This window comes from Nelumbo nucifera, chromosome 5 (genome assembly GCF_055504915.1).
Source record: "Nelumbo nucifera cultivar China Antique chromosome 5, China Antique-T2T, whole genome shotgun sequence".
Taxonomy (NCBI): Eukaryota; Viridiplantae; Streptophyta; class Magnoliopsida; order Proteales; family Nelumbonaceae; genus Nelumbo; species Nelumbo nucifera.
Genome location: NC_142653.1, coordinates 13,395,626 through 13,401,010, shown reverse-complemented (window position 1 = coordinate 13,401,010; position 5,385 = coordinate 13,395,626). Strand labels below are relative to the sequence as shown.

Genomic DNA, 5,385 nt, shown 5'->3' with positions numbered 1-5,385 from the left:
TTCGTAAGACGCTATTGGTCCACGTCTACATACATATTCTTTCCTTTCGACACGTATACTTTCAAGATGCGTTAGATGTAAACCGGGTATTGGTCGAAGGCAAATGGTATGAAGTTCTACGGTTGGTTATTCATAAGGGCGGTTTACCTTGCTTTATTAATCTGCCATCTCTATCCCACCTGCTCCCTTTTTATTTATTCCACAAGGTAATTTATTAATGTGACTCTATTTTCGATTTAAATGGTTTTTTGACTTTTTCTCGCGAGAAAACGAGAAGCTTCGTGTGTGAACGCAACGCAAGTGGTTGAGTGGTTTGACTGTAAAGAGTTCACATCAATTGGAGGAGCTCACATCTCCGCCCCATGACGCCCTCACATCAAATCCCCGCCGTGTGCTGGAGTTGGTGACAGCTGATTTGGCGGGTGCAAATGGTTCAAGTGAAGTGAAGTGTTACGGAAGAACCCGAATCAGTATGCCACGTGGCTAAAAGGAATCGTGAATGTACAGTTAAGAACTTCTCGAAAGCTGTAGCGTCGCTAAAACACGTCAATTATTCACGTGGCAGGAGATACCCTATTTAACGGAAATTCACATGCGCGCTCGTACATTTCAACCGTGTATTTAGAACATCCCGATGACAAGCAAGGAAATGTTTCGAATGCACGATGACATGTGCACGTGGGGCGCCAAGAAATCGATTAATGGTTAATCAAAGCTTTTTGGGAAATTTTGATTATATTTGATTTGAAAGAAAAAGTAGGAAACTTATACAAGATTTGTAAGGTTTTGTTTGATTTGTGAGGCTTGAAGAAATCGATTAATGGTTAATTAAAGCTTTTTGGGAAATTTTGGCTATATTCGGTTTGAAGCTTTGTTTGATTTGTGGAATGGGGATGAAAAACCTATACAGAGGGATGGAATGAAAAAATATGAGAAAACAAATCCCAAAATCGTGGAATCTGGATTGCACCAAAACAGTGCAACCCGGGTAGAAAATCTGAGAAACTACTATTACTTTTCCTTCCCCGTTCGAACCCAGAAGAAGAGCGGCGGCGGCGGCACCCCCTCTCAGCCACTCCCTTATTCCTCTCTCCTCTCTTCTTTTCTTTCTTCTTCCGTATTTTGTTTTTCGCAGTACTATTCATCAGTCTTCTCCACAACGAACACAGAAAATACCTGCGGTGGTGACCATTTCATCGTCTTCACAGCACTGTTACATCTTCGCTTTCCGCTGACGAATTAATATTCGTCTTCTTCTTGGTAAAACAGAGCACCCCATAGCGGCTATTCGTCTCCGATCACCCCACAGTTTTTGGCTCGTCCCACAGGAACTGAGTGAGAGAGGGAGGGAGAGAAAAGAGAGAGAGTTCGCTAGCTATCACCACGGGTCATATGCACAGTCGAGGTAAGGGTATCTCCACGTCAGCTTTGCCATACAAGAGGACTCCACCTTTTTGGTTGAAGATCTCTTCTCAAGATGTTGAGGAGAACATCTGTAAATTCGCAAAGAAGGGTTTGACGCCGTCTCAGATTGGTGTTATTCTTCATGATTTTCACGGTATTGCTCAGGTCAAGAGCGTAACGGGTAACAAGATCTTGCGTATCCTTAAGGCTCATGGGCTTGCTCCTGAAATTCCTGAGGATCTGTACCACCTCATTAAGAAGGCTGTTGCAATCTGAAAGCATCTTGAAAGAACAGGAAGGACAAGGATTCCAAGTTCAGATTGATTTTGGTCGAGAGCAGGATCCACCGACTCGCTCGCTACTACAAGAGGACAAAGAAGCTTCCTCCCGTCTGGAAATACGAATCAACCACTGCAAGAACTCTCGTTGCTTAGTGTAGATTGTGTTTGGAAGGCGCAGATGGTGCAAATTCTATGGATGTGAAACTCTGCAACCTTCTTCTAATTTTTGATAGATTTGCTCATTTAAAAAATTAGAGAGTTGCTTGTGGTGAACTCTTTAGGATGAAGATTTTGATTTCCGGGACCAACTGCAACTTTGAATTTGTTATGTTCGTATGCTAGAAATATATATATATATATATATATATATATAAAAGTGCGAAGAAGGGGGACCACTGCGGTGGTCGATTAAGCACTGGCGGAGGAAGGGGGGACTATCTGTGCCAAAGGACATCTTCCAATGAATTTCTCTGTTTCTCGCTCCATTTTCTTCTTCTTCTCTTCTCTTCACCTTCTTCTCTCTTTTCCCTTTCCCTCGTAACAATGTTTTCCTATTAATTTGTTCATACATAAAACCAAACAATAGAAAGGTAAATTTTTATTTTCTCATCCCATCCTATCCCATCGTTACTTTTCCCTTCCTTTTATTATTTTTTCCTTCAAACCAAATAAAGTCTTTACGGCTATACTCTACCATTAAGATTCATGAATCATAGAGAATGGGACCCACAAATGAAATCAAGGAAAGCGGATCGCCTTCACCTCCTTACCTAGGGTCCTGTTTGCGTTGATGCATGGCTTGATGCATTTCATCATTTCATGAGCATCACCTTGTCACGTTAGAAATTTGGGTAAAATATAAAAACCTCCCATAATTTTTTTTTTGGTAATATCCTGTGAAGTTTCTGACAATTATAATCAGGTTTCATTTTAATGAAAACGTTCTATGTAGGGAATATTTGGAACTGTGGCTGTTTTTTCAAAAAAATGGTGTCATGTCGAATCCACATAGGTGTTTCAACAAACACCCATATATTTCATTGTTTGGTTCAGGCATTTATTGAAAAATCAGACATGCCTCATAAATCGGGACCCAACTGATGCATGAAACGTCAAATTTGGCATTTCATGCATCCGTGAACCGTTTCTCCCAACGATTTATTGATTGGCGATTACGTATATCTTATGTGGTGCTTACCTATCAGCAAATACATGAAAAACAGTGATGAAAATTACCTTACCAAATAGCATAGTAGTGCTCATTATCTACGTGGCAGAAACACTTCCAAACAAAATTAAAGCATTTATTTGTAAAAAATAGGTCTTGGAAGCATGGGCGTTTTTTCTTGAAAATCGGTCCCAATAAACGTCCATGCTTCCAAACACCATCGTATTTTCACAAAAACTTACAAGTACCTTCTATCTTTGTTCCAGCAATGGAGACTTCAAATTTACAAAACTACCCCTATAACTTATTAGGACATCTTTCAATATAATTTAAAATGCCAAATGTGTCCTTCTATACTTCACTAGACCTAATGTTTTTATAGTAAAATTATTTTATTCTTTTCAATCTAATTCAAGGAATTTATAATTAAAAAGCAAAAAATTCTTTTAGGGGGTATTTTAATAAATTTCCATCTGAATTGATAGATATAAAGGTAAAATGGGTACTTTTGAAAAACTAATACATTTGGCCAACATTTTATATCCAAGACAATAACAAAAGGAGGGAACTGCAAGTTTTTCAAGGGAGGTTTTTTATATTTTACTCAAAAAATGAACATGTCATTGAATTGTATTGGGTGGTATTTGAAATCAGTGTTGTTTCTCCAATGCTGCATTCCGAGAAAAAATGGTGTGGCATAGGTATGTCATTTTCTTGAAAAACAGCATTTTTTTGTTTGTTTATGACCATTACTACCACGTAGGTGTTTTTCAATGCTACATCAGCATAATATTGCTAGCAACAATAGAAAAAACAAGAAAACATTCAAAAGAGTGTTTTCTAGCATTTCCTGATTTCTCAATGCATGGTCTAAAAAAACATTTTTTGGGAAAACGCCCAACCAAATAGTGAGTGTTTATTCAGAAAACATATTTCAAACGTGATGTTGATGTGGTGTCATTTTCTAAAATGGTATTGGTTCCAAACAAGGTTCAAAGTATTGATACGTATCGTATCGGAGCCTTCCCGATACGCCCCTACAAGGGGTGTTTCAGGTCGGCAAGTGGTTCAGGGGGTAGATTGGCCTTAAACCGGCCTCTCTAAATCAGATTAAAAAAAATAAAACAAAAAAAAAGAGTACTGATATAGGCTAGTATGCCCTCGATACTTTGAACCTTGGTTCCAAACCCACTTGGTAAAGCATGCTTTTGCAAAAGATGTTTCTTTAGGTTTCTTGAGAGGATAATCTTGAGTCCTCAAAAGTGAAAATATGTTATTAGGCTCTATTTGGGATGAATACAAATACCATATTTAGAAATAGGGGTGTCAATTTGGACAGACCAATAAAACATTAGATTGGACTTGGTCCATCCGTAATGAATTTATATTGGATTGAGCCAATATCTGATCCAGTGATAGAAGATAAGAACACAAGTGTCAATGGACCATGTTTGAGTTCGAACCAATCTAAAGTAACATGAATTTGAATAGATTGGAGGACGGTCCAGAGATTGAACTAGACCAGTCCAAAATGGTCCAAAATATACATTGGACTGGATTGGACCAGGTCCATTTGTAATGGACTCATACTGGAATAGATAGAATTGGACCAAATCCAGCCCAATTGACACCCCTATTTAGAAATGTAAATATAGAATATATTTGTATTCGCACAATTCTCAACCTTGTATACAATATTTTCTATACCTTGCGTTTGCAAATGCATAAATACATAATATAAGTACATGCTTATATAACACTTATACATACAAACATGAAGTTAGGTTGGGTTTGTAACGGCCTCAACCCTAACCCAACCTGAAGTTAAGTTGGGTTCATACATTTCAAAAAACACACACACACACAAAAACAAAAAAAACCCAACCTTTTGTTCGGGTTTTCGACTTTCGAGCTAACACCTACCAAGTTGCAGTCCTAGTTGGGAAGAGTTCAAATACAAGGTTTAAACTAACCCGTCCCAAGTTGACCAATTTTTTTGTTCGCTTGGGAAATCATGCAGACCCCATGATAAATAAACTTTTTCCCAAGTAAGATTTTTTTTTCTCTTTTTTCTCAAGTGGGTAAATCACTTTCTCACCAGGAGGGAAAGATGCCAAAATTAATTAGATTAAAGAGCTGATGAAAAAAAGAACATTGAAAAGTAATTGAAACAAGGGTAAAAATGATAATGGAAAAAAAAATCATAACAAAAGTAGCAATAAACAAACAAGACCTAAATGCCATTAGGGACTACTAACTACTAACCGCTACATGTTACGTGGGACAAAAATTCCTTGAATAAAAGATGTCTAAATGGTGTTTTCTCTATGAGTGGATGCAGTATAAACTCTTCAAATTGGTACTGAACTTGTACTCTTAATTTCCCCTAAGACTTTCACATAACCCACGATAAAGAGTAGTACAAACGGTTATAGTTGAATGAATCAACCCAACCAACCAGGATTATGTTTTGATAAATTCAAAATGCCTGTGTTTATCTAGCAACGAAACAGGTCCGCAATAACATGATAC

General features: G+C 37.8%; 1 pseudogene; it reads left to right on the top strand.

The window, feature by feature from the left end:
- Positions 1 to 136: 136 nt before the first annotated feature.
- LOC104605145 (small ribosomal subunit protein uS15 pseudogene) lies at positions 137 to 2,266 on the top strand (annotated as a pseudogene).
- The last annotated feature ends 3,119 nt before the right edge of the window (positions 2,267 to 5,385 follow it).